Source organism: Rattus norvegicus, chromosome 7 (genome assembly GCF_021556685.1).
Source record: "Rattus norvegicus strain SHRSP/BbbUtx chromosome 7, alternate assembly SHRSP_T2T, whole genome shotgun sequence".
NCBI lineage: Eukaryota > Metazoa > Chordata > Mammalia > Rodentia > Muridae > Rattus > Rattus norvegicus.
Window position 1 is genome coordinate 98,040,727 of NC_141540.1, and position 27,935 is coordinate 98,068,661.

A 27,935-nucleotide genomic window follows, 5' to 3' on the forward strand; every position below is an offset into this window, starting at 1 on the left:
TTTGAGACACTTTCTCATACTGTAGTCTAGACTAGCTTTGAACTCCAGTGATCCTCATGCTTCTGTCTCTCAATCACTGGAATTACAGTCATAAATGGCCACCCTGGGGTACTGATTTATATACATACACATACATATATATATACATACATACATGTGTGTGAAATAATTTACTCACTACTCATGTATAGTAAGTACTATTATTCCTTAGGGAAAAGCTTGAATATCAGAGAGGTAAAACAGATAGGTATGTCCAGAGCTCATCAGATAGTCAACGGCAGAAGGAAGAGAACTGAGATGTAGGCGCTTTGAAGTCACATTCATCCAGTCATCGCACAGCTTGCATGCATGTGATTGCTGCACTTGGCATTTGTAGATGGGAAAGAAGAATACTTGAGACAAGAGATCAATGAGGCCAGGAAACAAATTACCTTAGGGGCTTCCTCTCTTGGAGAGATGATTGAAGTATGTAGAAATTCCAACAAATGTAATATTTCCAAATAATTCCAACATTTATGCCTTTGGAATAAAAAAGGAGGTTTGGCAGTGACAATATGCTTAATGGGTATGTAATTTTTTTTGTAATTTACTTTTATCCTGTATCCTAATGCTATACATGCCCTAACATACATCATTTGAAAGTTCTTCTTGTTTCACCATGGATTCTGCTAGCTTATGCTACATTACTGATAAAAAGGAAAAGAGGAGGAGGAAGGAAAAGGAGGAGAAATAGAAAGAAGAGGAGGAAGAGGAGGAGGAAGAGGAAAAGAGGAAGAACACAGGCAGGACCCATGCATATGAGCTGCACATATTTTACTCCACTGTATCTTGCTTTTGTTTTTTTAATACAGCAAATCCATCTCCCAAACCAGGATAGCATGGGAAACAACAAAGAGCAAGAGCTCTCAAGGTGGCTAAGGCAACTCCTTAAAGGTACCCGCCCTGCCTTCAGACATGATGATCTGAGTTTTAGCTATGGAACACACATGACAGAAGATGAGAACAAACTTCTGCATGCTGTCTTTTGCTTTCTACATGCATGTTTGGAACATGTAGACACACACACACAGAGTGAAGAATGAGGCAGCAAATGACGTAGATGATAATATATTCATTGATTTTCAACCTTTATCTGTTTTAAAGGTTATCCCACCAGTTCTTATCAGGACATATGAAGAAAGGTACATGACTGGAGTGTGTGTATGTGACTGTATTTGTAGGAAGATAACATAATGTCATATTGTTTTGGAAAATATGTTAGATAATGTTTGGCAATGTGAACAATATATCACAATGGAGATACTGCAATGCCTTCATACACACACACACACACACACACACACACACACACACACACACACCCCTCTTCTTAAATCACAGCCTTTCTTAGTATGCACTGGCTTCTGTTCTTAAGCTGCTTTTGCTCAATATCTGTTCATTTGTTCTTCATGTAGCTTGTTTATCATGGAATTACATCCATGTCTGAGAACATGAGGGGTTTGTTTGTTTGTTTGTTTGTTTGTTCACTATCTCCTACTGGAGTTTAGACATGCACATTACTTTCTACTACACATAACAAACATGGCTGTAGAAACACTGCATGGATCAAAGGGATTCAGCTGATGTAGGTTATCCATGCCTTGTTCCACTATATTTTTTCTGTTAATCCAGTGGTTTCCAGCTCTGTAAGTCTTTTTAATGAATATAACTATTAAATATAGATATTGTTTAATTTCTAACATTACTTGACCCTAAATTCAAGACCTGTGTTTACAATTCTTATAATGTAATTCTTATCTAATGTGATTGCTAGATGCATGTGTTAATAAGTTCAGATATGCAAATCTAGTTTGGTTGATTTCTTGCAAGGCTGAAGAAGAAATAAATACTTTAGAGATCGAGACATAATCAAATCACCATGAAAGATTACTGAAGTGCTTGCTATTAGATTAGTATTGCATTGACTCTAAATTTGGTTTACCACATTGCATGTCGAGTGGACCTAATTTCTGTGATACGACAGAACAAAGCATGTAAAGCAAACACCACAAACCCCTCAATATATGCAATCTCCTATGTGTGAAAGGAGTGGCCCATCCTCAGCCTTTAACACCAATACTTGCCTCTAAATGTATTCTTTAGGATCAAGTCTGGAATAGGCAATGTGCCTCCAAAGCTCCCCTGCCCAGATTGTCTCTTTCCTGTGCCTCCAGATATAACTACCTATATACTGAGCTGTGGGCCGCTGCCTCTCTCTGTCCATTCAATGCTCAAAACAGTTGTTCTCTCTAAGGTTGCAGGGCACACTGTTCCCTTTCTTTGATATTTACCCACCCACTCCCACACAAGACACTTTCATTCTGCTAATTCTGAACCATCTATGAGTCAAATATGACCCTCTGCTTTTCTCTGGACATATTTATGAGTTTCCAGGTGAGAAATCAAGTAAGCACACCCATTTCCTCTGATTCCTCAGTTTCTCCCCACCACTGCCTTCCATTCTGAGACTCACGTTCAAAGGTCTCAAATCAGAAAGCATGGCTGTTGTTTAGGCAAACTCTTTACCAGGCTGTGCTAGAAATCCACTTTACAGAATGACAGACACTCCTTGTACTAACTCGACCTTCCCCAGACTCAACGTTCTGAAGACTCAGCTGACCATGATAGAGCTTTGGCAGTTCTTTTCTTTGTCCCTTGGTGATGACAACCAGAACTGGACCCCCTCCTCTCTACCCAAGCCTCTGCTCTGGCTATTAATCACACAACTGTCTTGTACCATGTCCCAAATCTCTATCTGATTTAACTATCTACTTCTCACATTTTTAAAACAATATAAGAAATCTTCCCACATAAGCTATAAATTCTGTTTCCAAACAATGCTCCAAGGTGACCTTTGTTGTCCCATCAGAGTGACTATGATATATACTTCATAAACATCTTCAAAGATGCAGAGAAGGAAGTGGATGAAAGAGGTATGTGTGTGTGTGTGTGTGTGTATATATATATATATATATATATATATATATATATATATATATATATATATGCTCTCCTTTCTAATGTTAAAAACCAGATCTGGGTTTTTTTTATCTTTATTAACTTGAGTATTTCTTATTTACATTTCAATTATTATTCCCCTTCCCAGTTTCTGGGCCAACATCCCCCTAACCCTGTCCCCTCCCCTTCTATATGGGTGTTCCCCTCCCCATCCTCCCCCCAATACTGCCCTCCCCCCAACAATCACGTTCACTGGGGGTTCAGTCTTCGCAGGACCAAGGACTTCCCCTTCCACTCGTGATCTTACTAGGCTATTCATTGCTACCTATGAGGTCAGAGTCCAGGGTCAGTCCATGTATAGTCTTTAGGTAGTGGCTTAGTCCCTGGAAGCTCTGGTTGCTTGGCATTGTTGTTCATATGGGGTCTCGAGCCCTTGTCTTGGGTTTGGTTTTGTTCCTTTTAATATAGCACCAAGTCACTTTTTGTATTATTAGCATAGCGAATAGAAAAGAAGCACTTCTTTAATTTCTTAACTGGTGTGTGTGTGTGTGTGTGTGTGTGTGTGTGTGTGTGTGTGTGCACATGCATTGCATTTTAAGGATAACCAAATGAAGCAAAGATCACACCACAGAACAAACCTTCATAACACATATTTGTACAGAAAATAAACAAATGAACTCAGTGTCTGGATCCTTCCAAAATGTCAGTGTTTGGTACGGAGGAAACAGCTCATGCTGATTGAACACATGAGCACTCTTTTTCCCCTTTATTAGCTTGTTTTATCCTTGTAGCTTTCAGTGCAGCACACATTTCAAGTTAGGCCAAAAATTTTGAGTTGCATGTGTGAGTTGCAACGATTTTAAAATCTGAATCTTTTCTGGATAGCCATGCCCCATGATCACCACAGCAGGAGTAAACAACTCTTCTTGACCCTTGGCTTAGGGCCAGTGAAGGAGAAGCAGTGGAGACCAGGAAGTTACAAACATGTGGTGGCTGGGGATGGTGGGCAACACACGGTAACAATAATAGTCATTTTTCATCTTTTGGTCCTGTGTGTCTAGAGGGCCTTAGGGAATTCAGCAAAATATACATGAATCCTGATTCTAAAAACAAAGCAACACATCCTCCACCTTAGCTAAGCAGGTCCTGGGGGACAATAATAAACAGTCCCCTTCCTTTGCCACCAACATTACAAGTTATCAGCAGTGACACTAGAAGTAAGAAGTCAGAGGTTATGGGAAGGCAAGGGATGAACCAAGAGAGGACGTGAGAGGGAAAACAAAGATGAATATCTCTTTAGGAGTAGCTTCTGGATGTGGGCAGAAGAAAGTTTCCATAAACAAGCATCTTCCTTCACTCTCCCTGGCTAATTCCTTATTTTCTGTTCTTAGCAACACTCTCCATGCTTCCCTTGCATCTCCCTGAGAAAATAAAGCAAATATATGGGAAATATTCTTTATACCTTTTGGATGAGCATGTCAAATTTCTCAAACTTGTATCTGAATTCTTTGTTATCTTCTCTGACAACTTCCCTGGTCATTTAAATTATAAAAGGACCTTTGTTAGTCAGCATCATGTCTCTCTGTAGCTGTCTTAATGACCCTATAACACAAATGTGCTTTGTAGTTCTTGTCTTAGAGAGGAATTCATTGCTGTGAGAGAACAACATGACCAAGGTAAGTCTTACAAATGGAGAAATTTATTGGGGCTGACTTACAGTTTCAGAGGTTCCATCCATTATCATCATGGTTGGAAAGCGTGGCAGTGTCCAGGCAGATATGGTGCTGGAGAAGGATCTGAGGGTTATACATCTTTATCCAAAGGTAGCCAGGAGATTCTCTCTTCCTCATTGGTGGAACTTAAGCACTAGCAGCCCTTAGAGCCTGTCTCCACAGTGACACACTGCCTCCAACAAAACCGTTCCTATACCAAACAGGCCATACCTCCTAATGATACCAATTCCCATGGGCCAAGCATATTCAAATCACCACAGTGCCCTCTTCGAAAACTCTTATTTTTCTCCCTCTTAGCTTCAAATTGTCTCTACCAGTCTCTGCATTTGAGAAGTCCATGGCAGCGACTCTACCTCCTCTGATGTCATTTTCTTAGCTTCATCCATCAGATTTCCCTCTCTCACACCCAGTTGCAAAGGCTGTCATTGAGTCCTTGCAATCATTCTCATATATGTTCTCATTCTTCTTCACATTTCAATCTAAGAGTTCTGCACAGACACATCCCTTGCTCTAAAATAATTTTTCTTGATTTTCACATAAAAGTGTTCATTTCACTGCTCTACTGCACAAGACAGAGAGTCTATCTATTTTGATTCATTCTCCTTTTCAGCTCACAATAATCAAGCTTTCCTGACCAGATGTTGGGCATTCCTTTTTAAACATACACTTCATGGTCTTCATGAAATCTTGCCAGATAGCTCATAAACCATTCATATTAATTTATAACAAATATATATTGAACTAAGTTTTTCCATTCTTCTCTTTGTTTCTCTCCCATAGTGGGACTATTATAATAAAAATTAGTAATAGTCACACTTCCTAATAGTAACATCAGAAATTTAATTAGCAAAACAATTACTGAGAGATGATATTCATAACAGAAATCCAAGGAAGATTGGCACAGCAGTGCTGTGCCAAGAAAAATTTAAAAATCAAAACAACTTAAATTTATAATTTGTGTCACACAAAACACAAAGAATATATGGTTGAAAAGATGGCTCAGTGTTAAAAGCATTTTTTGCTTTTTTGGGGGATTAGAGTTTAGTTCTCAGCACCTACATACCTGCTTAAGATTGCCTGCAGCTCCAATTCCAGGAGATTCAATGCCCTATTCTAACATCTCTTGATAACTACAAGTTCATAAACACATGAACACACACACACACACACACACACACATCTTTTTTATAAGAAAGGGTTCAACAGAAGTTCAATAAGCAAATCTGTCTGTTTATTTAAATATGGAACCTATAATTTAGTTTCTTCGATGTAAATAATGTGCAAAGAATATTCAATTATTATCAGTGTTACAATACTTTAGCATGGGTCCACAACTCTGGAGAGGACAGATTGGGTACTCCAGCCCATCTGCTCACACCCAGAGGCAATCTGACTCCCAGGAGGTCTGTCATAACCAGGCTCACAGGAAGGACAAGCTCCTGTCAGAGACAGCAAGGCCAGTTAACACTGAAGATAACCAGATGGTGAGAGGCATGCATAAGAACAAAATCAACAGAAACCAATGCCACCTGGCACCATCAAAACCCAATTTTCTGACAAAAGCAAGTACTAGATACCCTAATATGCCTGAAAAGCAAGATTTTAATCCAAAATCCCATCTCATGAAGGTGATAGAGGACTTTAAGGAAGACATAAATAACACCTTTGAAGAAATACAGGAGAACACAACTAAACAGATAGAAACCCTTAATGAGGAAACACATAAATCCTGTAAAGAAATACAGGAAAAAAACAGTCAAATAGGTGAAGGAATGGAAAAAACCATTTAGTATCTAAAAATAGGAATAGAAACAATAAAGAATATACAAATGGAGGCAAACCTGGAGATGAAAAACCTAGGAAAGAGACCAGGAATTACAGATGTGAGGATCACCCACAGAATATAAGAGAGAAGAGAGAATCTCAGGCACAGAAGATACCATTGACACAACAGGTAAAGAAAATACAAAGTGTAGAAAGTTCCTAACCCAAAACATCCAAGAAATTCAGGACACAATGAAAAGATCAAACCTAAGTATAATAGGAATAGATGAAAGTGAAGAATCCCAAATCATAGGGCCAGAAAGCATCTTCAACAAAATCATAGAAGAAAACTTCCCTAACCTAAAGAAAGAGATGGCCATAAACATACAAGAAGCCTAAATAACACAAATAGATTAGACCAGAAAAAATCCTCCTGTGACATAATAATCAAAACACTAAATATATAGAATAAAGCATGTATATTAAAAGCAGCAAGGGAACAACTCAAAGTAATATATAAAGGCAGACCTATAAAAATCCCACCAGACTTTTCAACAGAGACTCTAAAAGCCAGAAAATCTTGGAGAGATTTCATGCAGATCTTAAGAGTACACAAATGCCAACCAAAGGTACTCTACTCAGCAAAACTCTCAATCACTATAGATATAAAAACCAAGATATTTCACAGCAAAACCAAATTTTAACAATATTTCTCCACTAATACAGCCCTACAGAGAATACTGGAAGAAAAACACCAACACAAGGAGAGAAAAATACACCCAAGACAAACCAAGAAATTAATCATGTCACAACAAACCCAAAAGAAGAGAACCACACAAATATAATACCATCCTCAACAGAAAAAAAAATAACAGAAACAATCAATCATTAGTCCTTAATATCCCTCAACATCAATGGACTCAATTCCTCCATAAAAAGTCATAAGCTAACAGACTGAATATGTAAACAGAACTGAGCATTTTGCTGCATATAGGAAACACACCTCAGTGACAAATACACTACCTGAGACTAAAATACTAATAAAATACTTTCCAAGCAAATGGTCCCAAGAAACAAGCTGGGGTAGCCATTCAATAAAATAGACTTTCAACCAAAAGTTATGAAAAGAGAAGGGGAAGGACACTTCAAACTCATAAAAGGAAAAGTCAATAAAGACGAACTTTCAATCCTAAAAATCTGTGCCCCAAATGCAAGGAAACCCACATTGTAAAAGAAACCTTACTAAAGCTCAAATCACACACTGAACCTCATAAATAATTGTGGGAGACTTCACCACTCCAGTCTCACCAATGGACACGTCACAGAAACCGAAATTAAACAGAGATACACTGAAACTAAAACAAGTTATGAACCAAATGGACTTAACAGATATATTCAGAACATTTCACCTTAAAACAAATAAATATACTTTCTTCTCAGCACCCCATGGTACATTCTCCAAAATTGAGCATATAACCTGTCACAAAACAATCCTGAACAGATACTAGAAGATTGAAATAATCCCATGAAGTCTATCAGATAACCATGGTCTAAAGGTAGTCTTTAATAGCAAGAAAAAAAACTGAGAAAGCTCACATATTCATGGAAATTGAACAACTCTCTTATCACTGATAACTTGGTCAGGAAAGAAATAGAGAAGGAAATTAAAAACTTTCTAGAATCAAATGAAAATGAAGGCATAACATACCCAAACTTATGAGACACAATGAAAGCAGTGCTAAAAGGAAAATTCATTGCATTAAGTGCCTTCATAAAAAAAATAATTTGAGAGATTCTACACTAACAACTTCACAGCACTGAAAGCTCTAAAGCAAAAAGAAGCAAACACACTCAAAAGCAGTAGTTAGTAGGAACTAGTTATACTCAGGACTGAAATCAACTAAGTTAGAAACAGAGAGACCTATACAACATTTCAACAAAACTAAAAACGGGTCCATTGCAAAATCAAATAATAGATAAACCCTTAGCCACATTAACTAAAGGGCACAGAGACAGCATCCAAATTAACAAAAGTCAAAATGAGAAGGAAAACCTAACAACAGAAACTGAAGGAATTAAAAAAAAATCATCAGATCCTATTACAAAAACTTTTACTCGGCGAAACTGAAAAATCCCCCAGTTAGTCAACAGAAATTCTTAAGCAATCCTGATTTCCTTAAAATGAAAGAAGTTTTATTTGTGTTACTGTTTTGTTTGGTATAGAGAATTCAACAGAAATTAAAAGATTGTGTCCAACAGCATACCCTTACTGTAACAAAACACATGAATGGGCTCCATAATAAAGATAAAAAGGTTCAGTCAATCGCTTTGTGCCTGTAATGAGACAGTAAATCAGGGTAGAAACGTGTGATGGGAAATGATGTTCACCCAATACAACTTGAAAGCAGATAGACAGAGGAGAGGCTGGAGTCCCTGAAAAACCTTCATAGTCTTCCCTCCCAGTAACTTCAGGTTTAATTTCCATTGTTTTTGTTTGTTCATTTTTTTGTTTTTGTTTTGATATTTTTTGTTTTTGTTTTGTTTTGTTTTATAGTGCCATAAGCTGAGGATCCAAGATAGAACAGGTCCCAAATCTAAAATACTAACTTTGGCTTTGGTTGAAAGCAGGTAAAACAAAGAAAGTTACTAATGGAGGGTTTGGCTGAAAAGTAGCATAGATTTTAATCGTCACAGTGTTGGTCCGTCTTTGAAGACCTTGTGCCTGCTGCTTCTTCTGTACTGTGGCCCATGAGGACATTGTTTCTTCTGGATTCTGTTTGTTTCATCCAATCAATTGCTAAGCTTCTGGGATGTTTGCTAACCTTCTTGTTTCTCTACATGGAGAGGGAGGTGGTGTCACAGAACTGGTGTTCCGTGGATATGAAAAGATGAGGGATATTTCAATATTGTGAGGACTTTGGTAGCTAAAATAGGATCTCACCACCTGGTGCTCAGATAATTTTCATGGCTGTAGGTCAATGTAAGAAGTACATAGGTACAATGCTCCAGGCTGAACACAACCTGGGTTTTTATCTTCATACAAGCACTTGAGAAACACACCATTTACCACATGTTGATTTCCACACGTATTAGTTTATCATCCTCAGAGGGAAATCTGACTTTAACACTAACTGGAGTGTTACTTTAACACTAACTAATTCCACTTCTCACTCTGATGAGCCAGCCATCTCCTTGTGCTGATTTTTCTCCTGCACAATTAGACTCTAGATTTTGGATTTCTGGCATCATCTAGGTGCAATTCTGCCTTCTGCTGGCTGTTACAAAGCACTCTTGGTTCTGACTTTAGAGTAATCTTTCAGGCAGCCTACCGCTCTCTGCTCCTCACTGTATTTACAACTTCCTCTGGCTATTTCCTTCAACTCTGTAATCGCATTCACCCTTCTTGGTTACTGGGTGAGAGCTGAGACTTCATTTCCGCAGCATAAAATATGGTTTTGATTAGAAGGCTCAGCTTTCCACCTGGCATTCACATACTGCCCTCAGGACCCCAGTCTCTTTTCATTACTGTTTTCCTCTGGTCACAGTTTGCCTTGTTAAAGTATAATGATATCATCATCTTCTTTGTCTCAATGGCTGACCCCATTTCGTCCTTTGAACCATAGTACATTCTGGGTGACATTATTTATGTTTCCCTTTCAACCCCCATGACATGCTTTGGGTTATCCCTTTCCCCAGAAAAGGTCAGAAAGCAAAGGCTTTTCACAGTCTCTGTTAACCCTTTGTTTCTTAACTGATTCCCTTCCATGCAGTGTTCTACAGAATCCTCAACTTCAAGCTGAAGTCACAAAGATAATATTGCCAAAACGTCAATGGTTAATTCCATGCAGAATCAAATTTCTGTTTGTGGCTTAGAGAGGAAAGGAAACTTGATTCCTTTCACCTGGGAACAAGGGATAAGGAGATGTGATTCTGCTCAGGAAATGGAATCTCCGAGGGATTCAGACTGGAACAACAGGCAGAACGGAAACATGAAGGGATGGTCTGATGCCACAGGCCATCCACGGCCACTGGTACAGTTGCTGCTTTGGTTTCAAAGCTTCGAATGGTTTTGCTTTCATCTCTGTTTCCCTCTGCGTGATCTCTGGTGAGAGTCGGTGCTCTCCTGTGATAACAAAATATAGAATTAAACAGCCTAAAAGGAGAAAAGATATATTAGGGCTCACTGTTTCAGAGGATTCAGTCTGCGTCTACTTTGCCTGTTATTTTAGGCATATGGTGAAGAGTCATGGCATGGAGAGTGCGGCAAAAGAAAGTGGCGTGATCAGATCACTGTGGTCTAGAAGCCAAGAGGCATGTGTCCCTTGTCTTTGAGAAACAGAGGGGAAGCAAGAGTTAGGAGACAATCTAGGCAAAATATAGACACCCTGTGACTCATTTCATCTAATTGTGCCTAGCTGTTAAGTTCTCCTCTATCAGCTAGGAACATTATTATTTGCAAAATAAGGCTTCAATAAATGTCTTCATAAGAGCTATTTAAGATCCAAAGAATGACATCTACTATAACAAAAATACCATGTAGCAGGTACCTTAAGCAGTAAGAATGTTTTCTTTTAGATTTACTTATTTTATTTTATGTGTATGAATGATTTGCTTGCATCTAGATGTTATGCCCAAGTTGCAGGTACCCCAAAGACCACCAAGAATCCAATCTGGATGTAAATACCAAAGGGTCTTTATTGCAAGTTCTTGACCTAGGTCTCTCACTGTCCCAGTTGCAACAGGTCAGAGTGAGATGAGAGCCCTAAGTATAGAGATGTTGGGTATTTATTGTAGTTATAGCAAGCTTGGGGAATTTCCATACTGGTCAGCAAATTAATATTTTATAAACTGTATTTCTGGTATAATCTAAAGGAATTCAGCATGGGGACAAAAACCACATGACAAATAGGATGGCTAAGTTATCTATTCTCTGTAGGATGTCTTAAGCTATCTGTATGTACTCTACCCTGCTACTGTAACCTGCCTGACTGTTGCTAAGGGGGGTGGTTGTCATAGGATGCTTGCTCAGGAGGACTCTGATTTTCTTCCTGGAATTGGAATTTAGCCCCTGGTCGCCCACAAAATGGAGTTTCTTCAGAAAATGTGGTTGGTTGGGCTTTTCCTATATACCACATACATTTCTTGTTCCCATAGAGTTCCGAAAAATGCACCAGATCTCCTGGGATAGGAATTAATACTGGTTGGAGGCTACCATGTGGATGCTGGTGTCAAACCCAGACCTTTTGCAAGAGCAAGTGCTTTTAACAGATGAGCTAACTTACCAACCTAATTTAATATTTATAATAAATCAACATTTATTAATTATAGTTCAAAGCACTGGTCGATCCAGACCTAAGTTAAAAAACATCTAGAACATGAAAGGCCTGTTTTTCTCATTCAATAATTCATGAATATTGACATGGCAGCAAAGGAGCAAGAAAGCCCACAGCTGTAGCGTGTGTTAAGGTGGTAACTGCATCAATAATCATTCTGTCCTCATTATCTGATCAATCCTCAATGATATCTTTAATGATACAGGGATACCCTGTATATCTCTGTATAGTGTGTAGTGTGTAGTATGTAGTGTGTGTGTGTGTGTGTGTGTGTGTGTGTGTGTGTGTGTGTGTATTCACGTCTGGAGGTCAGAGTGAATAACTTTCAGGAACTGGTTCTTTACTTCTACCAATGGTCCCAGGCAAATTCCTGTCAGCTGGTATGCACATCAAGCACCTTGACTCTCTGAGACATCCCAACTTCTAGTATTGTCATTTAGAGAGTTGGAATTTCATCACATAAGCAGGAGACCACAAACCTGCACTTTATGATAAATTTTCAATGAAACACGGAACTACTAATATTTCTATCTTCCAACAGACCTATATTAATAATTCTTGTGGAATTCAAATAATTTCGAAAATAGTACTACACTCTAGTGTAGTGGTAAGTTTCATGAGTCTTTCAGCTAAACTTACAAAATTTTCAACTCCAACACTCACAGTAAATTTACTATGAGTGACTTATTCAAAGCCTGTAAGTCTTTATATCTTAGCGAGAATACTAGATAAAATCTTCACCTTGAATAATTGTATAAGGCAAAAATACAGTACAGATACTTAGACTCTTAAACAAATACTTGATGGATTGTGCTTAGAAAATATCTGATTAAAATATCTTTTCCCTCTACACCCCTGTGTCACTTTAGAGAGAATATAATAAAAGAAAATAATATTCACATACTAAGCTAAACAGACTTTGGAGTACTTAGCACAAGGACCATGGCTTCATTTTCTCTCCTCAGAACTAAATACAAGGCCTGGGCAGTAGAAACTCAGCAGACACACAATGACTTCAACAGACAGTAGGCAATAAGATCAGCTAGCATTTCCACATCAAAATCTTCCAACAAAATTGCTGAACCAGTTTTTAAATTCACTTTATGTTTATTTGATTATTTGTATGTTTATGTGTGTCTGTGTCTATTTCTTTCTAAATGAATCTTATTTTTGGTTTTGGAAGCTTTTTTCAGGTTGAGTAATATTGAAAGTTATTAGGGAAGTTATTTTATTTGTTTTTCTTCCAACACTATGTTCCAGGTATTTATTTCCTAAAACTTATTACTTATGTTCTATTGTTTCTTTGGTTGGTCTTTTCTTTCATATTGCCTAGGTCTGTTGTTTCTTATGTCATACTATTTTCTGGCACATTTTGACTTTCAACTCTTTCCCTAATCTGAATAAAAATCCCAATCTCCTTCTTCGCAGAAATAGAAAAAGAAAGTACACTGAAATTCACAGAGTACCTCAAAGAACCACCAAAAGGATTACTAAAGCAATTGTAAGCAATAGAAGAATATTAGAGGGAGTATTATTCCAGATTACAGATTTCAAGATATATTACAGAGCTATAGTAATAAAACAGACTGGCACAAGACAGACTTGTAGACCAATAGAGCAAATAGGTTCTCAATAATGCTTGCCACACTAATGTTATAAATACATTACTGACATAGGGGACTTTATAAAATAAAACTTATCACAAGAGGAACAGCATGAGTAACATGTTTAATCTTAAAAAGACAAAAGTAAAAGCAATGTACTGATGCCTGAACTCTGTGAGGGTACTGTAGTATATGATCAAGTGAGAAGGGGATTATTTAATCCTGGTCTGATCTTCAGTTCCAAACACATGTTTATGTGTGGAACATAAAACCATGCCAGGAAGTTTGGTAGGGTAGAGCAGGTCAAAACCCAGAGACTGGTGGGCACACACATGAGGTTTCAGTGACTCTGAGCTCCCTGACAGACTCCTGACTTGGAACTTTTGACTCCATGCTTCTCACATAAAAGAGATGTGGCCTGAAGTTAGATCTTCCCAAAGCAGAGTTCTCCATGCTAATGAGGTACCTAGAGTCCCTGAGGACTTAGTCAATAAGTGTCCCTGCCCAGACATTCTTCCCTATAAAAGGTATTTAATCTCAGGCCCACCCTGAGAAAGAGTGTATGGTTTTACACATCTATTTTCCACCATGACTAGAAACTGTTGAGAACCTGGACCTTTTCATCTTTTTCCAAGATATCTGCCATGGGGAGCCATGAAGAAGGCCTTCCTCTACAGAGCCACAGCCTAATCGCCTAAAGAAGGCCACTCTGAGCTCCTGACCACAACCACCACCAAGCCTGCACCCATCAAACTAAGGGCAATCATCTCTGCTGGGACAAACAGCTCCCCTTCTCTCTAGTCCCAGGCTGAATGCTGTCCCAGCCTGTGATCCCCTGACTCCAATTTCTGTTCTCCCAGGACTCCCAGCAGCACCTGGATATTCAAGTCTAAGAATTCCACTTCCCCAGCCTCACTGCAGGCCCCGGGACCCCCATTTGATGGTCAGATGGAGCCTTTCCTGCCATTCTTGATTAAACTGCTATTAGGGTATGAGCTGAGAAAAAACAAATCGTCTGGGAAGGACTTTGTTAGACAGATCATAAGCGTTTGCTACCGAAAGAGCCTATCATGACTTCAGGCTCCAGCACTCTCTTGTTAGTTTTGCTTATGAGAAATACTGGGTCTCAAGTAGTTTTCATGGTGGCCAAAATCTAGAGACCCAAAAACTGTCAAATGCTAGTAATTTTTGGTAAAAATGGCTTGTATGAAGACCAGAGGATATATTAGAGGATATTAATGAAAATTTTAGGGTGTCCAAGAAGTACTGAGACATAAGGATTACGACCAAGGATTCCCATAGTTCTGGGTGGAATTAGGAACCATAATTTGTTATACATCTCATAAACTAACAATGCAATTTGTAACACTGGTACTACGTGACAGTTTCATTTATACTATACGGAATATTTCTCAGATAATTTTTGGATAAAAGTGTAACATTCCTAATTTGAAATAAGTATAAACATGTTATGAATTTATATAATGACCTATCTGGCTATTAAAATACTTCAGAAATAATTGTTAGCAATTAGACAACTTTACCAAGCTACTGTTCTTCTTGGTTGTTTGACAAAATATCTCTGATTATTATAATGAGGATGAGATTAATAAAAGTGAATTTGTCAGAAGAAGAGGATTAGAATGCTTATGCACCACTCATGTCAGGGGTGGTGGAGCTCCTTAGATAAACTAAGGTCATAATGCCTACAGGGAAAAAGAAAACTTCTTATAATAGGATGGGAATGTAACAGAGTCCTCCTGAATTATTGCAATACTAACTTAGTTTACATCGGAATGTCAGTCTTCCCCCTAATAATTACAGTTAACAATTAACTTTACTCTGGAATCCTACTGAATAAATATGAATCTTTTAACAAATATCACTTCCCAAGAGTCTGGGAGATTATTTTCTCTCTCTCTCTCTCTCTCTCTCTCTCTCTCTCTCTCTCTCTCTCTCTCTCTCATGGGTTTTTCACACATCAATTTATTGAGTGGCTTTTTCAACTTCTTTGTAGTAAAGGAAAATTGATTTAATATGTCTTTCCACTTTAATTGATCATAACTATAAAAACCTCTATTTCTGCAGAAAGGCAAATTCTCTGTGAGATTCATTCACAGCTGTGGCAAAGCTTCTTGAGGTCATCCACTGGGTCATCTTTCCTTGTGTTTTTTCAAAGAAGTCCTTCATGTTCTGTATTCAATAAATCTCACACCCAGGAATCATTTGTCAAATCCTACTGATGGCTGCTACACTGCTCAAATCATTTTCATTTGTACAAAAACACTGATTTTTAAAAGCCTGAGTGACACAAGGCCTTCATTTCATTGCAGAAATGCATTCAAGGCATAAGAGAAGAAACAGGCCTTCATTTAGTTCCATCTTTTAGTATTTAGGTAATATAAGACCTTTCTTAAAATTATTTCTCATTCTCTTAGATAATTTTTCAACATTATGGTTTTTTATGTTTATGAAATGAATTTATTTTTTTTCTTTATTAACGAGTATTTCTTATTTACATTTCGATTGTTATTCCCCTTCCTGGTTTCCGGGCCAACATCCCCCTAACCCCTCCCCCTCCCCTTCTTTATGGGTGTTCCCCTCCCCATCCTCCCCCCATTGCCGCCCTCCCCCCAACAATCACGTTCACTGGGGGTTCAGTCTTAGCAGGACCAAGGGCTTCCCCTTCCACTGGTGCTCTTACTAGGATATTCATGTAAGCACAACATCTTAAAGAGGCCATAAACAGCTTAATTTTACTGACAGCACAGGTCAATGACTCTATAGAGCTTTGTTCAACTTCCATGTATATGAGGACGTTCTTTCCTTATCATTATTGAAGACCAGCTTTAGGCCATGGTGGTCTGATAGGATGCAATGGATTATTTCTTTCTTTCTTTCTGTATCTGTTGTTGTCTATTTTCTGCCTGATTATACGGTCAATTTTGGAGAAAGTACCATGAGGTGGTGAGAAGAAGGTATAACTTTTTGTTTTAGGATAGAATGTTCTATAAATATCTGTTAAGTCCATTTGTTTCATAATTTCTGTTAGTCTGTCTATGTCTCTGTTTAATTTCTGTTTCTATGATCTGTCCATTGATGAGAGTGGGGTGATGAAATCTACTATTATTGTGTGAGGTGCAATGAGGTGTGTGCTTTGAGCTTTAGTAAGGTTTCTTTCATGTATGTAGGTACCCTTGTATTTGGAGCATAAATATTTAGGATTGAGAGTTCATCTTGGTGGACTTTTTCTTTGATGAATATGAAGTGTCCTTCCTTATCTTTTTTGATGACTTTTGGTTGAAAATCGATTTTATTCGATATTAGAATGGCTACTCCAGCTTGCTTCTTTGGACCATTTACTTGGAAAGTTGTTTTCTAGTCTTTTTCTCTAATGTAGTGTCTCTCTTTGTGTCTGAGGTGTGTTTCCTGTAGGCAGCAAAATGCTGGGTCCTCATTACGTATCCAATTTGTTAGTCTGTGTCTTTTTATTTGTGAATTGAGTTCATTGATGTTGAGAAATATTAAGGAAGAGTGATTGTTGCTTCCTGTTATCTTCGTATTTGGAGGTGAGATTATGTTTTTGTGCTTGTCTTCTCTTTGTTTTGTTGCAAAATGATTAGTTTCTTGCTTTTTCTAGGGTGTAGCTTGCCTCCTTATGTTGGGCTTCACCATTTATTATCCTTTGCAGGGCTGGATTTGTAGAAAGATACAGTGTAATTTGGTTTTTCCATGGAATGCTTTGGTTTCTCCATCTATGTTAATTGAGAGTTTTGCTGGATACTGTGACCTGGGCTGGCATTTGTGTTCTCTTAGTGTTTGTATGATATCTGTCCAGAAACTTCTGGCTTTCACAATCTCTGGTGAGAAGTCTGGTGTTATTCTGATAGGTCTGCATTTATATGTTACTTGGCCTTCTTTCCTTACTGCTGTTAATATTCTTTCTTTGTTTTGTGCATTTGGTGTTTTGTCTATTATGTGATGGGAGGAGTTTCTTTTCTGGTCCAATCTATTTAGACTTCTGTAGGATTCTTGTATGTTTATGGGCATCTCTTTTTTTAGGTTAGGAAAGTTTTCTTCTATGAGTTTGTTGAAGATATTTACTGGTTCTTTGAGTTGGGAATCTTCACTCTCTTCTATACCTATTATCCTTAAATTTGGTCTTCTCATTTTGTCCTGGATTTCCTGTATGTTTTGGGCCAGTAGCTTTTTCTGTTTTACATTATCTTTGACAGTTGTGTCAATGATTTCTATGGAATCTTCTGCTCCTGAGATTCTCTCTTCTGTCTCTTATATTCTGTTGGTGATGCTTGTATACATGGCTCCTTTTTTCTTCCTTAGGTTTTCTATATCCAGGGTTGTCTCTCTTTGTGCTTTCTTTATTGTTTCTATTTCCATTTTCAATTCCTTCATCTGTTTGATTGTGTTTTCCTGTAATTCTTTCAGGGATTTTTTGTGTCCTCTCTAAGGGCTTCTACTTATTTATGTTTTCCTGCATTTTTCTAAAGGAATTCTTTATGTGTTTTTTAAAATCCTGCATCATAATGATCAAATGTGGTTTTAAGTCTAGATTTTGCTTTTCTTGTGTGTTTGGAAATTCAGTGTTTGCTTTGGTGGGAGAATTGGGCTCGGATGATGCCATGTAGTCTTGGTTTCTGTTGCTTGGGTTCCTGCGCTTGCCTCTCGCCATCAGGTTGTCTCTGTTGTTCCCTTGTTCTGCTATTTCTGACAGTGGCTTGACCGTCCTATAGGCCTGTGTGTCAGGAGTGCTGTAGAAATGTTTTCCTGTTTTCTTTCAGCCAGTTATGGGAACAGACTGTTCTGCTTTCAGGCATGTAGTTATTCCTGTCCACTGGTTTTCAGCTGTTCCTTTGGGCATGTGTCCTGAGTTCACCCAGTAGGTCACTTGGAGCAGAAAAGTTAGTCTTACCTCTAGTCTTGGACTTGAAGTCTCTCCTCAGGCCTGGGTTTCAGTTCTCAGTGAGGGCAGCAGCCAGAAGAGCCTGCTCCTACTTCTGCGTCCCTGTGTGCAGGAGGCCCTGATGGTGCTAGATATTTTCCTCTAGAGTCAGAAATGTAGGCAGAGAGTAGTCTCCTTTGTTTTCCCAGGCATGTCTGCACCTCTGAAATTGTAGCTCTCCCTCCCATGGAATTTGGGTGCAGGGAGCTGTTTGATCGGGTCATATCCAGGCACAGTCTTGACTGCAGGGCTCTTGCAGTTTGACTGCCCCTATCTTCCTGTGCCCACAGGCCCTATACAGTTTTGTCTTGAACCAGGAATGTGGGCAAAGGTAGGCAGAATGGCAGTCTCTCCTGCCCTGCCGTCTCAGGATTGCCCACACATCTGGGCCTACTATAGATATTTTTATTATAACAGCATTTCAAAGCAGAATGTTTTAGTTTGTGAATGATAAAATATTGCTTCTTTGATATTCAGGAACTTGCTAAAATAAATGGTAGACATGAGATTTAATGGAAACTATATCCTGTGTATTTCCACAGCATCATAAAATTTAAGAGGTACATTTTGCTCCAGGTAATCACTGGAGTCACCTTCCCTGAGCTATATTCTGTTCTGAGAAACAGAAGACAAAAGGAAAAGATGTCACCATTTATAAACAAAATTTTTTTACATAGAGTGAACAAGATGAATGAAAATGTTCCCACTGCTCAAAAATGTAAACTGTTACTCTTAAGAGTGTACATGTTTAGTGTGATGAGCTATGTAATTGTCAACTTGTCACAAGTGGGCATTAACTGGGACAGTGTCTTTGTGGTGATTGTCTATCTTGGTTGATGTGTGGGCCTGTAGGTGGAGGATTATTTTGATTGCAAAAGAGGTTTGGACATTTCAAAATATCTATGAATAAAATGTTAAAATATAGGAATATGCCCACAGAGAATGGACATTCAAAGCTCTATTTTACATGAATAATGTTAAATATATAAATATCTAGATTAAATTTGCATTCCTTTAAGATATATGTACTGTATTTGGCACATAAAAATATAAAAGAATTTAGGCATTTTTAAGGAAAATTGGAAAGATTGAGACAGATAAGCAGGTCAGGTCGTGGAGTGACTTCCTAAGAGGGCTGTAATCTTTCTAATGGAAATGTAACAGTGAGGAAAATGAATGAACAGAAACAAACATCTTGTGAAATAATATAAAAGATGGGAGGTTCCAAGGGTCTTACAGAATGCCTAACCCCGAGCTCCTATGGGAGACTTCAAACTCTGGGTTTCCCCTATCATCCTGATGGGAGATTTTAGCCTGCCTCAATGATGCTGTCTTAGTAAGGGTTACTATTGCTGTGGTAAAACACCATCAAGTAGGGGAGGAAAGGGATTATTTGACTCACATTTCTACATAGAGTCCATCACTAAAGGAAGTTGGAGCAGGAACTCAAGCAGAGCAAGAACCTAGAGGCAGGAACTGATGTATAGGACACATGGAAACGCAGATTACTGGTCTACACCTTATGTCTTGCTCAGCCAGCTTTCTCATAGAACTGAGAACCACCAGCCCAGGGATTTGCATCTAGTAAGGACTGGGCCCTGACCAATCAGTCACTAGTTACAAAGACACAAGTGGATCTCATGGAGACATTTTCTCCCTAGAGGTTTCCTGCTTTCAGATAATTCTAGGCTGTGTCAAATTGACATAAAACTAGTCAGCACAACAGCACTTTTTCCTTTGCTCACTCTGTCTCCAGTTCAGTCTGTTGTATTTCCTAGCCAGTCAATTTTTTTCTGTCCCTTGGAATGAACTCAGCAAATACTCGGATTTCTGTATGTTCTTAAGGCTAGGTATGGTGGTTCACACATGTAATCCTAGCACTTGGGAGGCAGATGAGGCAAGATTTCTGGAAGGCTGAAGCCAACCTGATCTGCAGGATGAGTTCCAGGACAGGGTAGCTGGTGTTGCTAAACAAGTCACAGTCAAAATAGGGGCCAGGGCAGGGGGAGAAGAGAGAATAATTCAGCTTGAGGAAAATCTCATAATATTAAAAAGATAACACAAGCTTCCTTTTCTCATTTAACTATTAGAATTTCCTACCTAGCATTGTCCTCTAACCACTTGTTAAAAAGTTATTTTAGGAAGTGCCCTTACTTTCACCTCTTCTCCATACTTCTGGGTTCATTTGAATATTTTAACGAGTGTATTCCATCAGGACCATCTTGAAATACAGATGGAGTTGTCACATGTGAGCCATCAACTATTCTAGTGGGAAAACAGTATGTCTTATTTTTAACAGGGTACACATTTCCCTTCTTCTCTCCTTTCCTCTCCCATGAAATAGGCATAGGAAAACACAAATCCAGATTGATGCTGGTGGAAAATAAGCTGTGTTGATGATGACAACAATGACTATGACGATGACAGCAATGATGACAATGACGACGACGATGTTATAAGCAGTAGATTGGAGAGCTATAAAGAAAAAGAAGGTCAGGCAGTTTTGAGTCAATAATAAAGAGTTTATAGATGTTTTGATTATTTGAAGAAATTTGTGTCATAAGTTCTACTACTTTCAACAAACAAACATCTTGACCTCTTTATTAAGGACAATGATTGGCATCAGGGGTAGTAAAACACATGTCTATAAGTGAAAATAATATCTCAAGATGTAAATAGATGACAGAAAATTGCACTGCTTGGAATCATACATTTTTGGACTGTGGATGTAACTTATTGTTGTGATAGCCAAAAGATAAGGCTAGTGTGGTACAAAACCTACTGCAGTTGAGAGATGAGATAGGAAAAGGTCTGAGAAATGACAGACTGTACTTCTGGCTTCCCAGAAAAAGTACAAAATGAGCCACCATGCAGACGACATGTGAGCACTTCTAAGTGATGATGCACATGAGCTAACATCAGTACTTTAAGTCAGGCCAAACTTACCTCATTTCCTTTCATGAGAAGGTTAACAAGAGAGTAAGATTAGATGAATTTAATAAGCAATTTATCTGAGTTTCACTGAGGAGTTTGGCAAAGATTTTGATAACTTCTTGGCAGACAAGTCAGTGAAACATCCAACAGATAATAGTACAGCTTAACTCATAATTGTTTTAAAATGTATAATCAGTGAACAATTATTAATGGATAATGCACTTTGGAGTGAGGGCTCATAGTTCATGAAATGTTATTTTGTGTCAATATGAATACAACGGACCAGCTACTTTGCTCAAGCCGAAAAAGACACTGTTGCTGAGCTTGCATTTAAGTCTTATGATACTCACTTGCAATTTCTCTTCCGAAATTTCCATGTGCATTATGCCATATCTATATCCCTCAAAGTTAATAAATTATTTTAATAATGGAAACGAGGAGGTAGAAACACTCTTTGGGAGTTTGAAAGTGCTTTTCATTTCATCAAAAATAGCTATAATTCAAATATGAAAACTTTGATTCTTAAGAGACTGAATAGACTCCATTGTTTATCCTTTCATAACAAGAAAACATTTACTATCAATTTTTAAAACTTCACACAATAGAAAAAATATCAACTCCAAGAAAGTGATGTCTAAGATCAAATATTTATATGTGGTCTATGAATGTATGCACTTCTGTGACCAATTGTTAACACAGTACTCAATGTGTATGAAGAAATGAAGGTGATGTTACTTTTAAGTTGAATTAATAAAAACTTTAGGGCTTGATGAAGGATCCATGTGTCAGCCTTGCGAGTCCTGAAGCATGGGCAGGAATTTCAAAGAAAACAATAATTCCATTAAATTATCTCAGCTTGTATTGATGCAAAGAACTGTAGATCCCCATCTTATTTAGACAGCAGAACCCTTTACATATATTAGAGAAAACAGACACAAGAAGCATGTATTAGTGTATATTAGAGCAAAGTATTGATGGATCAGAAAAGACATTCCAAAAAGTGTTTGAAAATAGATATCTAGCTTTGGAAAGCTTGCATGGGATGACATTTTTTCTATTATTTGCTTTCAAAACAGCTTTATTGAGGTATAATTCACATAATATACAATTCAGACATTTAAAGTCTATAGTTCAATTGTTTTAATATATCCATGAATATGAACAAATATTGACATGATAAGTTTGTAGAACATTTTTATGAACTCAAAAAGAAACCATGTACACTTTAGCTATCACCTCTAAAGACCTCTTCTCAGCCTAACCATATTAATTTCCTTTGTCTTTACTGATATTCTTTTTTGTTATTGACTTTTTTATTTTTTATTTTTACTGGATATTTTTAATTTATATTTCAAATGTCATCCCCTTTTCCTGTTTTCCATCCATAAACCCTCTATCCCATCCCCCTTATAGTAGAGATGGACTTTTTAATAATAAATCTATTTAATTTCCATTATTAAAAAATGTGTATTTAGGTTAACATTAGCTTCCAAACTGTACAGAAATATAGACAAAAATAATATCAGTCTGATTATCGTGTCTACAAATGTGAAAAAAATGGTCCAGTGAATAGGTTTGAGTGCTTTACTTTTAGGTTAATTACAAGCTCCATAATTTAGGATTGAATTGAACAGATTAGTGCTCGTCCTTAGGGACCACTGTTGTCACACAGAGATCATAGAAAGCAAAAAAAAGCTTGTTAATAAATGAGAAAGACACTAGAAAGTGTCTGTGTGTGAATGTGCATGTGTGTCTGTGTTCAATAAGAATATAAACGTAAGTTCCCCACTCATATTTCATTAAATTCTTGTGTACAAGGATGGTTTCAAGCTCTGGGTATCTCGTATAACCAGTTTGGCTTAAAAAATTTCTGTACAGTTTTAAGAATTTTGTTTCATATTGTAAATACTGTACCCTTAAACCAATGCATTTTTCAGCAACCAATAGGACATATTTAGTTAGAGTCTATTATAAACTGTCCACCCCTGGGGGTGCATTCGGTGCAGTGAGAAATAAAGTTGTACTTCATCCTTGCAAAAATGAGGCACTGGTTTTGTCTTTAATTTTCAACTATTAAAACTGAGGCATAGGGAAGTTGCACAATGTCCTCAATTCAGAATGCTGGGGTCTAATTCCTGATAGAATTCAACGTCTGTCAATCCTGCCTTAGCACGATCCCTTAACTCCTGTGCTATGGGACCTGCTCAGTGAAGGCTGTGATGGTGACTCCAGTGACAGATGTAAGATCATTTTTTTTTCATATAGAAGAAGATGGCATTCAAGAAAATTGTTTTTCCTTGGTTCAATATTTTAAGTGAATTCAGATAAAAAATAAAGTAATTCATAGTTACACACTTTATTAAATTTTAGTATTTTGCTACATTTTCCTTAGAAATTTTAAATACATAAATTTAAATAGAGAATTTTTGAAGGCTTCCCTCTATATCTCTATATGCTGTTGTTTTAATACTGAAATTTAACCACTGAAACAAAATGAGTACATTCCCCACCCCCTTTCATCTTAATAACAATGCTGCGCATGGCTCACTTATTATAGTATAGCAGAATATTGTTGTTTCAATGACATAAACAAATGGTGTGTGTGATTGATATAATCTTTCACTCATTTTTGCTCAATATTGTTTCTATCAATTTTCATCACATTCCTATGTCCATGTAGTTTGGTTCTGTTCTACATTTAAATTCATGGAAGTTTCTGGGTTCCATATTTTATTTGTTCTGTTTCTGTTTCCTCTGGTGAGTTTCAAATGTCTCACACTAGCTAGGTTATTTTGAGTAAGATCTAAAACTTTATGTATTCTAGTCTCTTGTAGACTCAGACAAAGATTTAGGGTGTCTAAAGGTAGGCCATGGGCTTGTTTCTAGATCCCATATTTGTTATTTCATTCACAGCACTTGAAGTTCATGGTTTGATGAGATAGTCTATTGCCTGGGAAGACCTAGCAGTGGAAGAACTCTCCATTATGCCAGCAGGAGCTTCTGACTCCTTGTTCAGATCTGGATGGGTCAAGATATAAGTGCAGGTTTTCACATTGATTTTTTCCTTTTCTTTTTATTCAGTCTAGGCCCTGGGTCCATACAATGATGCCACCCATGTACAGAGGAATTCTTTCTTCTCACATTTATGTTTTCTGGAAATGCCAAAATACACATGCCCAAAGAAATGTCACATTAAATCTCAGATATTTCTTAATTAAATCAAATTGTCAATGAAGAGTGGTCACTATCATGTTGCTTTGCTCTTTTAAATTCCTCTTAAATAATTAATAAATATTACCTTATTATCATTGCTAGAATGATAGTTATTATTTTCTTTGAGTTCTTTTCTTAAAAGAATGTAAGGAAACTCTATCAGTAACAATGTAAAAGCAACCATTACAGATTCTTATGCATTTCTTTTATATAATACAGTTGCAAACATTGTATTTTGCATAATACTTTCTTCTTTCTAAGACTTCTCACTGCCTCAGCATATTGATCTGTCCACATACAAAACTCTTCTGCATTTATTGAGTTTGGTTTGAGACTATCAATAATAAATCACAACCCAGTATCTTCCATCACTATCTAACATTTTAATTCAACTTTGAATTGCTATTTCAACACCTTCTTCCTCTCGTACATAGAGATTGCATTCCTTGAGGAAAATATCATAGAGTCATAATTCTTTGTATCCCCCACTGGGGATTTCACACAGTGGGTCCTCAATAAATGTTTCACTATCATTATCTGATAATATCATTACCGATTATCTATCAGTAAATGAAACATTCCCAAAGGGTCTGAAATCCAAGGTTTAGTGTTAAATCATTAAGGAGTCATTGTGTTAAGTGATGGATTGTTGGAGGACACCATGCTGTGCAATAGGAAGTGCAATGTCTTAGGAGAGAAGCTTATATAACACAAAGGCCATGGTGATTAAAGTGCTTTCAAGCCCCTCACTGTGGGCTTCAAAACATATGATGATCATTAATCTCGTTCTGGATAGAGGAAGAAGCATTAAGCCTCTGAGCTCTGCAGATCATCAGAACAATGTCACATTACTCAGCACAATCCAATAATAAAATGTGTCAAGTTTATCGAAGAAACATCTTACTAGGCATTGTTTTAATTTTGCTGTGTATAGCTCTTACCGTGTCAGAGCATTTATACATATGCTGTGTGCACACAAGAATGCACCTGTGCAGAAACATTCGGGATATCATAGTAAAGTAACAGTAGGAGAAACCGAAGCACAAGGGGGTTAAGGTGAGTGCGGAATTACAGCTTGTCTGGATTCTTGCTCTGAGACCTGAAAAATGTCTGTTTCCATCTGGAATATGAAGTCTCATGGGCAAGAAGTTAATACAAAAATATTTGTTCCAAACCTTAATATATATTAGAAAACATGTCCTATATGAACAGCACACAGAGCAACATGTGAGAGGCAGCATTTGTGTCTTTGTTAACAGTGAACACAAAGAAATATAAGCCAAGAGGACACTGTAATGAGGAACATGGAGGAGAATGACTGACTTTCCCAACACACCCAGGTCAGATTTTATGACTAAAGTTTGGAATATTTTAGAGATTCACATTTTTCTTTATTTTCCTGAAAGCGCCATCTGCCCTAACTCTCACTTTTCTGCCATAAGAGGGGCACTGATGGTTGCCAAGGGCACACCACTACATTAGCCACCTTGGCTACAGGCTCCCTCTTGCCTCTTCTCAACTTTCATTTTTTTGCCACACAAGAAAGTCTCTTCAAGCTAAAAGATCATAGTAATAATGTGAGGCAGAACAGAGCTTTAAAAAATGTATAGGTAGTTGCTAGAATCTTCAAGAAACTTTCAAGCTTGTCCTTAATATTAAAGTTTATCCATCTCAGCTGTCCTTCCCAGTGTGTGCCATCGATGTGCAGTACTCTCATATTTCCCCACGTGCTCTTCCATGTATTCCACAAATATCTGTTGTCGCCTGGGACGTCAAAGCCATAAACATTGTTGACTGAAGCATTACAGTTTTCTGGTTTTCAAAAATTACAAATCGATTTCATGATGACTGACTAGTTTACATTTATGGCACAGTTGTTTGAATAAATAATTTTATAAAAAAGCTCAAATGCTGGAGTAGCAAGTAAATAAATTGCTGTTATAATGTTGTGTGGATAATGTTGTGAATCCATGGATATAAAGTATGGGTTTTCGAAAGCCATATAACTAATTTTTATTATTTTTTAATTCATTGTATATTCATCACTTCTTGTTCTTTTCACTTCTCACTCTATGATCACACACACACACATACACACACACACACACACACACACACACATATGCACACACTAGAAACAGAAAGAATTAAAAAGCAGTTCATGAAAGATGCCCAGAATTGAGGGGTGTGGGATGAATATGAAGAGGGTATTTGGTTTCTAAGCTTAAATTTCATTAAGTCCCGGGGTGACTTGTACTCTCCTCTTTGTGGGCATCTGATCTCCAGTCCGAGGGTGAGGAAATGAGGTTAGATCAAGTCTAAGATCTTTTTCCAGTGGTGGAATTTTAAGTGATACTGAAGTTTGATTAAACGTTTGTAAGGAGCATGTGTCATTAGAGGCAAGACAGGCAGGCCTGGGTGAGATTCCCGCTCCTCTGCCGTCTCTGTGACGTGGGGGCAGTTGTTGAACTCTGGGAGCCTGGAGTGTCCAGAGAAAGAGCTTGCACTCAGGCTGAGTTGATAGTCCCAATTTGGCAATGAATAACCTTGCAAATTGGGACAATTTATGCAATATCTGTTGAGTGTCTTTTATGAGAATTTAATAAAAGAGTCCTGAAAAGACAGTTGTCATGAATGGAATCTGAAATGTCCTGCACAGCCTCCTTTTGGGAAAGTTCGATGAAAAATAGCATGTTGTGCCATTGTGATGGAAGCCTTGCAAAGTGGAGCTTGGTAGGGGTAGGCTTTAAAGGGTTCTGTTTGGTTGGCTGTTAATTTTGCTTCTTTATTCCCCCCAGTTTTTTAATCTGTAACTAAAGAGGTGCCTTTCCTTCTATATTGGACTGAGACCCTGTGAAATGATGAGCCCAGGTAAATCCACTCTTCTTCAGTTACCTCTGTCAGGTATTTTTCTGCCAGTGATAAGAGAAGACACTAACACAATAGATTCACTGTATAGTTAAAAATATTATTTTTACATATTTGCAATACAAGTGAACGGAACCAAGACCTTGTCCTTTATAAGGAAACCTTAATCTGCTGTTGAGCTACATCTTCATCAAAGGTATATGGTATAAAGATTAAACGAATGAACACGCAGTACAATAAAGGTTGCTACTATTATCGTCATGGTATATCCTATCTCTAACATTACACTTTTCTGAAATATGCAGCTAAGATAATATTAGATCCAACACTGGTTTTTATTTTTTGTAAGGTTTTGAAGAAGGAGATGGAACATCTGATCATAGTCAATATAGTCAATCACTGAATACACACACACACACACATACACACACACATACACACATACATACACACACACATACACAGACATACACACACACATACACACACATACACACATACACACACACATACACACACATACACACAC